The following is a 13315-nucleotide window of genomic DNA, read 5'->3' on the forward strand; positions in this document are numbered from 1 at the left end:
TCTGAGTTTAAGATATTGGGAGAGTTTGCCTTGATATTTCTAAAAAAAAATATTGTATAGTCTCTTTTTGGTCATGGCTTTTAGGAATTCCAATAATTCTTAAATTAAATCTTCTTGATATGTTTTCTATGTCAGTGTTTTTTTTTCAATAAGATATTTCACAATTTCTTCTAATTTTCCGTTTTTTTTTCTTTTTTTCCATTTTATTTATTTTTAGTTTTTAACATTCATATCCACAAGATTTTGAGTTACAAATTTTTCTCCCCATCTTTTGCCTGCCCCACCCCAAAATAGCAAGCCTGCTGAATACATCTTCCCCCAATCTGTCCTGTCTCATATCCTCCCCCACCCCCAACTTTCTAGCAGGGCAAGATGGATTTCCATACCCCATTGCCTGTATGTCTTATTTCCCAGTTGCCTGTAACAACAGCAACAACAACATTTTTTTTAACATTTGTTTTTAAAACTTTGAGTTCCAGATTTTTTCCCTTCTTCTCTCCTCACCCACCCCTACTGGAAAGATAAACAACTCAATATAGGCTGGACATGTGTAGTTATGCATAACATTTCCATGGTAGGTAGTTATATCGTGAAAGACTAACTGTATTTCCCTCTATCCTATATGGCCCCCGATCATTCTATTTTCTCATTTGACCCTATCCCTTTACAGAAGTGTTTGCTTCTAACTACCCTCCCCCGAAATCTGCCCTGCCTTCTATCATGCTCCCTCTTACCCCCTTCCCTCCTATTTTCCTGTACAGTAAGACACCCAATTAAGTGTTTATATTATTCCCTCCTTAAGGAATATTCAATGAGAATAAGTTTGTCCCATTCCTTTCACCTTCCTGCTCTTCCCCTCCATCATAACAGTTTTCTCTTGCTTATTTTTTGCCTTTCACATAACCTTTTTTTTTAAATTTTATGTTCATTTTTACTTTACAACAATCATTCCCACAAGATTTTGAGCTACAAATTTTCTCCTCATCTTGCCCCTACCCACCACCCCAGAACAGTGATCCCATTGAATACCCCCTTCCCCATATGTTTTCTCTTATATGCTCCCCCATTGCACCTCCAACTTTCCATTAGGTAAAGATGGATCTGATACCCCATTGGCAGTATATCTTATTTCTAGTTGCATGTAAAATATTAATAATATATCTTTTAAATATTTGATTTTAAAATTGTGAATTCCAGATTCTTTCCACTCCTACCTCATCATCCACCCTTACTGGGAAGATAAGCAAGTCACTATAGGTTGTACATATGTAGTTACACAAATCATTTCCAAAGTGGATATATTGTGAAAGATTGACTATTTTTTCCCTCTATCCTATCCTGTCCTGCATGGGTTCTATTTTCTACTTTGACTCTGTCCCTTTTCAAAAGTGCAAGCTTTGAAATACCCTCCACCCAATCTGCCCTCCCTTCTATCATCCACCCTCTTTTCCCCTTCCCCCCTACCTTCCTCTAAGGTAAGACACCCAATAGAGTGTGAATGTTATTCTATCCTTAAGCCAAATTCAATGAGAGTAAGGTTGGCCCTTTTGCCTTCCTGTTCTTCCCCTCCATTGTGACAGTTTTCCCTTGCCTGTTTTATATGAGATATTTCACCCTATTCTGTCTCTCCCTGTCTCCTCTCATTATAATTCTCTCTCACCTATCAATTTCACCTTTTAAATACCATCCCTTCCTATCCAATTGATCCTGTGCCCTCTCTATGTATACCTGCACACATATATACACACACTCATATATGTATTCATATGCACATATACCCTCCCATATAGACAGATATATGAATGTATACATATATGTGTATATAGGTGTGTGTGTGTTTACATGTACATTTATATTTCCTTCAATTATTCTCATACTGAGAAGTTTCATAAGTAACAATGATCATTTTTACATGTAGGAATGTAAATAGTTCCACTTTGGTAAGATCTTTTATGATTTCTTTTCCTTGTTTACCTTCTCATGTTTCCTTGCTTCTTGTGTCTGAATGTCAAATTTTCTACTCAACTCTGGATTTTTTCATCAAGAATGTTTGAAAATCCTGTATTTCATTAAATGGCCATATTTTTCCCTGAAACATAATACTCAGTTTTGCTGGATATGTGATTCTTGGTTTTAATCCTAGCTCCTTTGACCTCCAGAATATCATAATCTAAGCCCTTCGATCCCTCAGGATAGAAGCTGCCAGATTCTGAGTTTTCCTGATTGTGTTTCCACAATATTCAAATTGTTTCTTCATGGCTGCTTGTAATATTGATCTTGATGCTTGATATTGTAATATTGAAGCTGCTTGATCTCGGAACTCCAGAACCTGTCTAGAATATTTCTAGGACTTTTCCTTTTGGGATCTTTTTAAAGAGGTGATTGGTGAATTCTTTCAATTTCTACTTTGCCCTCTGATTCTAAAATATCAGAGCAATTTTCCTTGAGAATGTCTTGAAGGGTGATTTCTTGGTTATTTTTTTGATCATGACTTTCAGCTAATCCAGTAATTTTTAAATGATCTCTTCTCAATCTATTTTTCAGATCAGTGGTTTTTTCAATGTGATATTTCAAATTGACTTCTATTTTTTCATTTGTTTGGATCTGTTTGATGATATCTTGATTTCTCATAAAGTCATTTCCTTCCATTTGCTCCAATCCAATTCTGAAGAAATTATTGTCTTCAGTGACCTTTTGAAATTGTTTTTTCCATCTGGCAAATTTGTCATTTTTTGGCATTTTTCTCCTCATTGGCTTTTGGGCCCCTTTTGCCATTTGAGTTAGTCTATTTTTTAAGGTGTTATTTTTTTCAGTCATGTTGTTGACTCTCTTTTCATTATATTCTTTCATCATTCTCATTTCTCTTCCCAATTTTTTCCTCTACTTTTCTTACTTGATTTTAAAAATACTTCTCGGGCTCCTCTATGCCCTGTAACCAGTTAATATTTTTTCTTAGAAACTTTTGGTGAAAGAGGTGTGACTTTGTTGTTTTCCTCCCATTCCATGATTTGATCCTTTTTATCCCCCCCAAAAAGAATCTAAGGTTTTACTGCTGTGCTTGTTTTGCTTCCTTTGCTTGCTCATACTGCCACTCAATTACTTAACTTTTGAGCTTTTTGCCAAAGTAGAACTCTGCAACCATAGAGGAGAGCTTTTTCTCAAATAATTGAGATTTTCACAGCTGGCAGAGCTATTAGTCAGGTGTCCTCTCTGAAGGCTCCACAGGTTCTGGCACCTGGTCACACACCCCAGGACCTGCACCCAAGACAATGATCCACATCCAAGCAGATTAAAGCAAGAGTGATCACCCCTCATAATGGTCCCATGCTCACACTACAATTTGTAGGCCAGGAGCTCTGAAGCAGCCACGTGGTGGCAGCTGCACAGTCACCATGCCTCCACCTTCTCACCCCGGGGTCAGAGGCCAGACTGCGCTCTCAGTCTCCTAGGTCTCACCAAGTCCCCACTGCCCTTTTGCTTTGCCTTTGGCATTTATCGATTGATAATTCTGGGAACCTCCACAGCTGTGTTGATCCACTGTCCTGTGCTCTGCTTCAGCTGCTGCTGGTCTGGGCCACGCTGGGGCTAAAATCACGGTCTCATGCATGTCTAGGATTGGCTCCCAGGCTATTTTGATGGAGCCTTCTGGCTGTCCTCCTGGCTGCCTTCAGTGGAAGATTTTTTTTCTCTGTCAGTTTGTGGGTTCTGTAGCTCTAAAGTTTGTTTGGAGTCATATTTTATAGGTATTTGAGGTGGTTATGCGGAGAGCTCATGGAGTTTTTCTCCTTCTATGCAGCCATCTTAGCTCTGCCACCCTCATTCCTCTTTTATATGAGATAATTTACCCTAATCTATCTCTCCCTCTCTCCTTCTCCCAATAAGTTCCTCTCTCACCTATTAATTTTATTTCTTAGATATCATCCCTTTATATTCTGCTCATTCTTTGTCCTCTATGTATATGTGTACATACATATGCCCAAAGTCACACACACACACACACACACACACATATATATATATATATATATATTTGTGCACACATACACCCTCCCATAAATACATATATATATATATATGTATGTATGTGTGTATATGCCCAAATTCACATATATATTTATGCAAACTTATACTCTCCTATAAATACATATATATGTATGTGTGTGTGTATTCCCTTCAACTATCCTCATACTGAGAAATGTCTTATGATTTACATTTATCATTTTTCCTTCTAGGAATGTAAATAGTTCAAATTTAATAAGTTCCTTATTATTTCTTTTTCCTGATTACTTTCTAATGCATTTCTTGCTTCTTGTATTTGAAATTCAAATTTTCTGTTCAGCTCTGGTTTTTTCATCAAGAATCCTTGAAAATCCTGTATTTTATTGAATGACCATATTTTTTTCCTGAATCCTTATACTGAATTTTGCTGGGTAGGTGATAAGCCCTAGCTCCTTTGACCTCTGAAATATCATATTCCAAGCCCTTTGATCCCTTAATGTAGAAGCTGCAAGGTCTTGTGTTATCCTGATTGTGTTTCCATAGTACTCAATTTTTTTTTTCCTGACTGCTTGCAGTATTTCTCCTTGACCTGTGGACTATGGAATTTGGATATAATATTCCTAGGAGTTTTGTTTGTGGGATATTTCTCAAGAGGTTATGAGTGAATCCTTTCAATTTCTTTTTTTTTTTTTGCTATCTGGTTCTAGAATATCAGGAAAATTTTGCTTGATAATTTCTTAGAAGAGAGTGTCTAGTCTCTTTTTTTGATTATGAATTTCAGAGAGTTCTGAAATTTTTAAATGACCTCTCCTGGATTTATTTTCCAGGCCAATGGTTTTTCCAATGAGATATTTCACATTGCCTTCTATTTTTTTAATTTGTTTGTATCTGTTTTATAGAATCTTGATTCTCATGAGGTCAGTAGCTTCCAATTACTCCAGTCTAAATTTGAAAGAATTATTCTCTTCAGTGAGTTTTTGAAATTGTCTCAACATCTGCCTAATTCAACTTTTTAAGGCATTCTTGTCCACAATGGCTTTTTGGGCCTTTTCTGCCATTTGACTTAGTCTATTTTTTAAGGTGTTATTTTCTTCAGTATTTTATAAGTTCTCCTTTAGCAGGCTGTTGACCAACTTTTCATGACTTTCTTGCATCATTCTCCTTTCTCTTCCCGATTTTTCCTCCACTTCTTTTACTTGATTTTCAAAATCCTTCTTGAGCTCCTCCTTAGCCTCTAACCAGTTCATATTTTTCTTGCAACCTTTTGGTGCAGGAGTTCTTACTTTGTTGTCTTTCTCTTGTTCCATGCTTTGATCCTTTTTGTTCCCAAAAAAAGGATTCTATGGTCTGTTTGTGCTTCCTTTGCTTGCTCATCTTTCCAGCCAATTACTTGATTTTTCAGCTTTTTGCCATGGTCAATCTCTGCTTACAGGATGCAGAGAGCTTTGTCCCAAGTTGCTGGGGGTTTGCAATTGCCAGAGCTATTAGGAGGGCACTCTCTCTATAGCCCCCAAAAGCCTTAGCACACTGGCCATACACCCCAGGATCACCACACAAGACTGTGATTCAGATCCAAGCATGTTAAAGCAAGAGCAATTACCCTCTGAATGGCTACTTGGTCCCTCTATGGATCTGCAGGCCAGGATCTCTGGAGGCATCCACATGGCAGCAGCTGCAGCTGTACTTCTGCCACTTCTCACCCCAGGGGAAGGGCCGAACTATGCTCTTTTGTTCCCTTGTTCCAACAGAGTTCGATACAAACCTTTTACTTTGTGTTTGGTTTATATTGGTTGAGAAGTGAGGAAATCACCACAGCTGCTGGTAATCCACTCTCCTGAAGTCTGCTCTGGTTTCCACTGGTAGGGGCCACCCTGGGGCCAGAACCACACAGCTCATGTGAGACTGTGCTTGGCTCCCAGTTTGGTGAGTTACACCCTTCCTGTTGACCTGCTGGGCTGCCTTCAGCAGGAGATTTGTTTCTCCCTGTCACTTTGTGGGTTCTGTATCTCTAAGATTTTTTAGAGTCATTTTTAAACATGTATTGGAAGTGAGTGGAGTGGGACCTCATGCCACGATTTCTATTTTTTTCTGTCCTTTTCATTTTGTTTTATTGGTTCTTGATGCCTTGTTGAGTCATTAATTTTCACTTGTCCAATTGTAATATTTAAGGAATTATTTTTCTTTAGCAAGCCTTTATACCTTCTTTTTCAAATAGCCGATTCTACTTTATAAAATAGTTCTTTTCTGCAGTGATATTTTGGTGCCGATTTTACCATTAGACAAATTTTCTTTTTCTAGGATGGTATTTTCTTTACTCTTTTTGCTACTCTCTTATCAAGCTATTAATTCTCTTTTCATAGTTTTATTGCATTACTCTTATTTTTCCCCCAGTTTTTTCTCTCCTACTTTTATCTCTTTCTTTAGCTCTTCCAATAATTTTTGTTGGTCTTTGATCCAATTAGCATTTTTCAATGAGACTTTATAATTCTTTCCACATCATTATTTTATTCTAAGTTTATGTTTATTTCTTCCTTGCCACCATAGTCACTTTTTTGTGGCCAAATTGCTAATTTTTCCAAACTATTTCTTGACTTTTTGAATTTTATGTTAAAATTAGGCTTCGCTCACGTTGGGTGTGGGGAAGTACTATCCCGAGCTTCTTACTTCTGTATTCAGAGCTAGTTCTGGGTGTCTGCAAGTTTTGGTGATTTCAAGGTGGTATGATCCTGGGAGAAGTATAGGAACTGTTTTCCTTGTCTATGCCCTTGTTTTTATGCAGGAAGTCCTCTGATACCTTGCAGCTGCTGTACTAACATTCTTCTCTGCTTTGATTTTGGGAATAGGGGCCCCTGCTCCCTTGTGCTTGATCACCAGCACTTCTCTTTGCCCTGGATCTGCAACAGGGAACTATGTATATGGACTATAGGATTGACATTCAGTGCGAGTGATATCCATTGCTATCAAAGGGTCCCCATGTAATCTGTTTCTGACCAATCTTTTGACCCCTTTCCATCTTTTGGCTAAGAGCTCAGGAAACTGCTGCTGATGTGGCTGCTGTTGGACCTGTGGAAGTTGTAGGCTCCAGAGAGACCTTTACCAGACCTCCACCCAGAGTTTTAGCCTTCTCTTACATATTTCAAGTTTTCTTACCTCAGAAAAAAAAATATCTCACCCTGTCTTTTTGTTGTCTCTGCCTCTTCAAAATTTTATCTGAGGTCTTTATTTTAAAGTTGTTTTGTAGGGGAATGTTGGGAGAATTCAACTGGATGGTTTCCCCTAATCTGCCCACTTAAATGTGCTTCCCATTTACAGTCAGTCAGTCAACAAATATTTATTCAGTTTCTATTATGTGACATAACCTGTGCTATGCACTGGCAATCAGTAGAAATAATTAACTGTTATAAAAATCATTTCTGCAAATGGCTTTCTAAAAATGGTAAAAAAAAATGTTTCCTCCATAAATATGAGTATAGAATTACAAAAATACATATATTAGAAAGTGGAAGGGTATGCTCATACTTAGAGTACAATGATAGTAAGGAATTTGTGTAGAGTATATATGTAGCAAAGACAATTCAGGACTCGTTATTTTATGGCCTAGAGATTATTCACAAATCCCTTCTATAGCTCCTTATGGATATGAATCTCTGCCTAGTTAGCTGTTCACCTAATTTCTTAGAGGATTCATTTCTCCCCATAGTTAGCTCTCTTCTCTGCCATGAGGCAGAGTCTTCTGTCTTTAAACTGCTTGCTCTATCAAGTTATTGCCTTTCTGTGTTTGTCTAGTGTGTGTATGCATCTGGGTCCTGACAGATACAGTTTCCTACTTATAGTTGACTTGTTCTCTTTAAAATGGCATAGCTGATGATATAAGGTTGTGGAAGAGGGATAGAAAAGGGCACTAACAGAGAAACCTTACTCTATTACTCAAGAGTAATTTCCCCTTGATTGCCCCTTACAAGCCTTATTATTCCTCCACCTCTGGCTCCAGGTTTAGTCATTACCCACAGCCACATTAGCTATGTAAAAGCCTTCAGGGGCATAGTTAATTTTTTTGCTCTCTCTTTTAATTCTATCACATAAAGACATTCACTCACCCTAAAGAGATCAGAGTGGAAATTAAATATTTTTAGTTAGTTTTACACCTTTTAGAACTTTTAACTATACCAACTGGGCTTGGTATGGAAAGGGACCAGGTCCCAGAACCCATAGTGTTGCATTAAGGGCATAAATCATACATAAATCTGTGTTACGTGTCAGGTAGAATTGTAGAGAGGGAGGAGTATACAAAACTCTGTAGCCTATAGACTTGCCTGAAGAAAATAGTAATCTGGGATAGAGTTTAGGTATGATGGATATTAGAGTGTTAATGAAAGAGAAGGTGTTAAACCCAGGTAAGACATTTCTGACAATTTTACTTGGGATCACCCCTGAACTCTATTCTTTCTCTCTTACTATGATCAAGAAAACCTGGATCTTCTCACAAAATACCACATCCATGTGGGCTTCTTTATTCAGTATCACTCTCTCTGCCACCCAACCCCAAACTGATCCTAATTGTATCTTCTTACTCTATGACAAATTATTTACTGTTCCTTTATTGACTGTGTAGTTGTTTCCAAAACATTTTCACCCAGCTTTTTCTTCTCTCTTCAATCCTTTTGTAGTAGGCCACATCACTGCTTGCATAGTACCTGGTTTGAGCAGGCCCTGTTGCACTGAGAGAGTCTTTAAAAAGGAAGCACCTGTTCTGTGGTACAGCTAGAAATTTAAGGCACATAGAAAACTATTGAGGTTGCTTGACAGAGTCCTGCTACATAGACAGATGAAAAAGGTTTCATTGATTTAATGGTAATAAAAGACTGCAGGGCTGACAGCAACTGGCAGCCCTATAGGCATATAAAAGACAAGAGTCAGTATTGGCATCTCAGTACCTCCTTAGAATTGTTGGGCTCATCACTCAGTGTGGGCTGCAAATGGGAGATCATCTTTACGGAAGAAAAAAAGAGAAACAAGGAAAGTTACCACGCACTACAACTAACAACAAGTTCCCTTGATCTTTGTTTGAACAACTATACTTGTCTATCTAAGTCAAGTTCCTTATAGGTCTCACTGAACAGCAGGTTCACTGCCCCTACCTAGCCATTCATTCCCCTCCCCCACTAAATATCTTAACTTCTTCATATATACTTCACTGCTCCCTAGAACGACAGGTGTGCCCATGAACTCATATTTCTCAAAGTCCGGCAGGTGTGTCCATGTAATGGGATCCCAGACACTGCCTTTAGCTAGCCACTTCCCCCAGACCCATTGCTCATATTTCCCACAGAAATGCCAGGTATGTCCATGTACTCAACTACAACCACAACCATATAGTCTTAGACAGGGCCACAACAGTAAGCCAATAAGAAAGAAGCACCACTAAGATGCCCAAGCAGGATGTGAACCCCCAAACAATAGAAGGGACTTTCCCTAAGTAGGCACCTGTATGGTAATAGTAAAGAAATGACCTAGAGTGAACTTATGACATAGAAAGGCTTGTTTTAATATCATTATCATATATACCTACCTGCAGTGGGTTTTTCTGTCTGCATTGTGGGTAATTGCATGCACAGTTCCACTGTGGCTGGGACCTCTCCCCTATTACCTACTAATCCCTTAACAAATCTTTCCTGCTTTTTTAATATTCATAATTAAGGTTATGTAATTGCATCTTTACCCTATAAAAATCCATCTTACTCACTCTGAAATTGTTGGTTCCTGGAGGAACTTAGCCTGCTTCATGAGAGCCATCAATTTCAATAAATGCCTATACTTAGATTAGAGGTGGTTTGACTCTGAATTCTTTGAGGCAGTTCCACCACAACACATCATGGAACTGCAACAAATATACTTATACCAATTATTAATTGTTTGAGTTCAGTCATATATGCCACTCTATTTCTTATATTTGGCTTCCACAGCTTCAGAACCTAGGACAGAATTGACACCTCTGGTGTCAGGTCTTCCTGAGCCATTTTCAGACTTGTTCATCCATCTTTGGTGTCTACCTATGTCTCCAAAAAACTGTAGCATGTGTAGTGTTTATGCCCTTGTAAAACCTTCTTGGGAGATGGTCTAAACCAGGTTAAGAGAAACCAACAGGCCTCAAATCAATAAATGAGATAGTGGGATGTCTGCCTCAACCATGTGAAAGACTTCCCTTGGTGGAATGGGGGCCTAAGAACAATCTTTTCCAATGGCCCTGTGGAGTGCTTAGAGCTTGGTCAGAAATCAAAGATGCTAAGGTCATCCACTGCATCCTTGGCCATCTCCAGTCATCTTGACTTTTGTATTCTCACTTCAATGTAGTACAAATATGAAATAATTGAAAGAGGAAAAGCGCTGGAACTAAGAGGGATTAAGGTAGGCTTCCTGTAGGAGATGGGATTTTAGTTCAGACTTAAAGGAAGCTGAGGAGGTGAGTAGTTGGAATAGAGGAGGAAGCGTATTTCAGGCATGGGGGAGAGTCAGATAAAATTTCCAGAGCTGAGAGATGGAGAGAATGTCTTATTTGTGAAACAATGAGGAGGCCAAGCACCATTGGATGGAAGAATATTTGTCAAGGATGAAGGTGGAAGAATACTGGAAAAGTAGGATGGGACTGGGCTATGAAAGGATTCAAATGCCAAACAGAGCATTTATCACGGAAGCAAGAGGATATCATTAGAATTTTTTAAGTGGGTGGGGGTGTGGTGACAGGAAGAGTACTTGTACTATGGGAAAATCACTTTATTGACTGATTGTAAGATTTATGGGAGTGAGGTAACACTTGAAGCAGGCAGATCCATCAGTAGGCTCTTGGAGTAATCAAAGTGTGAAGTGACAAGAGCCTGAACTAGAGTGGTGGAAGTGTCAAAGGAAATGAAGCGATATATTGGAAAGATGTTCCAAAGGTTAAATCAAGAAGCTTTAATAACAGCTTGGAAGATGGGCATAGGAGATAGTGAGGAATCCAAGATGACTTCTAGGTTGGCAGTCTAAGGAGGAAGATTTTTTCCTTTGTAGTAATATGGAAGATAAGGGAGGAACAGGGGAGGAAACATAATTAGTTTTGTTTTGGAAATAATGAATTTAACCTGTCTACTGGAAGCCCAGGTTGAGATGTCTGAAAAGCAGCTGAAGATGTAAGATTGGAGGTCAGAAGGGAGATTGGTGCAGAACTGGTAGATGTGAGGATCATCAGCATAAAGATGGCAATTAGATCCATGCAAATTGGTTAGATCCCAAAGTGAAATAATATATAGAGTGAATAGAAAATTTTCCAGGATAGAACCATGAGGGACATGTACAGTTAGATGGTGTGATCAGCAGGAGGATGCAACAAAGGAGACAAAAAAAGGAGGAGGCAGATAAATAAAAGGAAAACCAGAAAAAAATGGTGTTTCAACAATTTTGAGAGAAGAGTATCAAGGAGGAGAGAATGATCAATAGCATTAAAAACTGCAGAGAGGTCAAGGAGAATGAATATTGAGAAAAGGCAACTGAGATTATTTGCAGTTTTGGAAAGAGATGTTTTAGTGAAATAAGATTGAAAGCCAGATTGTAGAGGGTTGAGAAGAAAGTTAGAGGAGAGAATTTGAAGGTACTTATTGTAGAGAGACTTATCAAGCAGTTTGGCTTCAAAGTTCAGAAGAGATATAGAGTCATAGTTAGCAGATATGAAACGATCAAGTGAAAGTTGTTTCAGAGTTGAGGATATGTGGGCATGTTTATTAGCAGTAGAAAATGAACTACTGGAGAGGGGAAGATTGAAAATAAGTGAGAGAATGAGGATGACAAGTAGGACAACCATTAGAGGAGACAAGATGGAAGGGGATCCTTTGAACAAGTAGAGGGGATAAAATGAGTAAGGAGTAAGACCACATGATCACGTGAAATAGAGTGAAGGAAGAAAAAGTGGCAGAATGTATCTAAGTGACAGGAAATAAGGAAGGCAGAAGAAGATGGAGATAATTGCAAATGGACTCAATTTTTTTTCTATAAAATATGAAGCAAAGTTTTCAGCTGAGAGAGTAGAGGAAGGGCAGTAGTCTAAGGAGAAATAGAAAGTTTTGGAAAAGCTGCTATGGCAATTGGAATAATGAATTGACAAGGGGGAATAGCAGGATTGCCTAGCAATAGAGAAGACCCAAGGGAGGTTGTATGAAATAAATTTGTAGTGGACTCAGAATAGTGGCATGATATTCTCTATCTTCATTCAGCAGAACATGTGCAAACATGAATGTCATGAATCATAGATGTGATATAAAACTGAGGCTTGATTCACATAATCAGAAATAAAAGGGGGTTAGGGATTCAAGAGAAGAGGACCGTCTAGAATTGAATAGGTTCACAAAGTATTCAAGACACAGAGTAGTGGAAAGAGAGAATAGTGCAGGGAAGGCGACCTGGGAGAGAAAAAAAACTTCTAGGGTTTGGGGGTCACAATGAGGATGAAGAATAGAGTAATGTAAATGAAGACAGAGGAAGAGGTAGAAAGTCAATAGATTATGGTTCTACAAGGAGATTTTCTAATTCTTGAATATAAAAGTGGAATATTTGAGGGTGATTGGAAGACCTAGAGTATGGTGATTCGTGTATGTAGTTGAGGTGGGGTGTAGGCGTAGCTCATGGGAGCTGAGGTATCGAATGTTTAGAGTATTTGAGAAAGAATTGATATGTATGTGGAAGTCCCCTAGTATGAAGGCAAGAGTTGAGAAGGAGAGAAAAACTGTTAAGTCAGGTATTTAACTCATTGAAGAGGGAATGGGAATGACAGGGGTCTGTAGATAAGAGCTACCAAGATTACGATAGAATAACCTCATATTTATAATGTGTTCCACCAATATTAACTATATAAATGTTAACATCTTGATTCTAACATGTCACTATTAAGCACACATGTAAATGTATACATACAAATATGCACACACATATATGGTAAAAATCATTGCATTTATTGTTCATTTCCTTACCCATTTCAAAACATCTTTTTGATTTGGTCTCTGGTTCCACAAATACACTGAAATTATTATACCTAATGGTACAAATCTTCTCTTAATTACTAAATCCAAAAAAAAATTGTTTAGTTTTCATTTATGTTGATCTTTCTCAACTCATAAACACACTTCTTTCTCCTAGATACTCTCTCCTCCCTACTCTCTTTTTAGCACTATACAGTTTTCCTTGGTGTTATCATCATATCCAATTATTATTTCTGTTACTGATAATTCTCAAATATATATTTCCATCCCATCTCTCTGCTGAGGTACAGCCCTACATACCCAACTGCCTT

The sequence above is a fragment of the Petaurus breviceps genome, unplaced genomic scaffold (assembly GCF_028583685.1).
Source record: "Petaurus breviceps papuanus isolate PSGF00001 unplaced genomic scaffold, PetGlider_PUasm1.0 90696, whole genome shotgun sequence".
In the NCBI taxonomy this organism is placed as follows: Eukaryota; Metazoa; Chordata; class Mammalia; order Diprotodontia; family Petauridae; genus Petaurus; species Petaurus breviceps.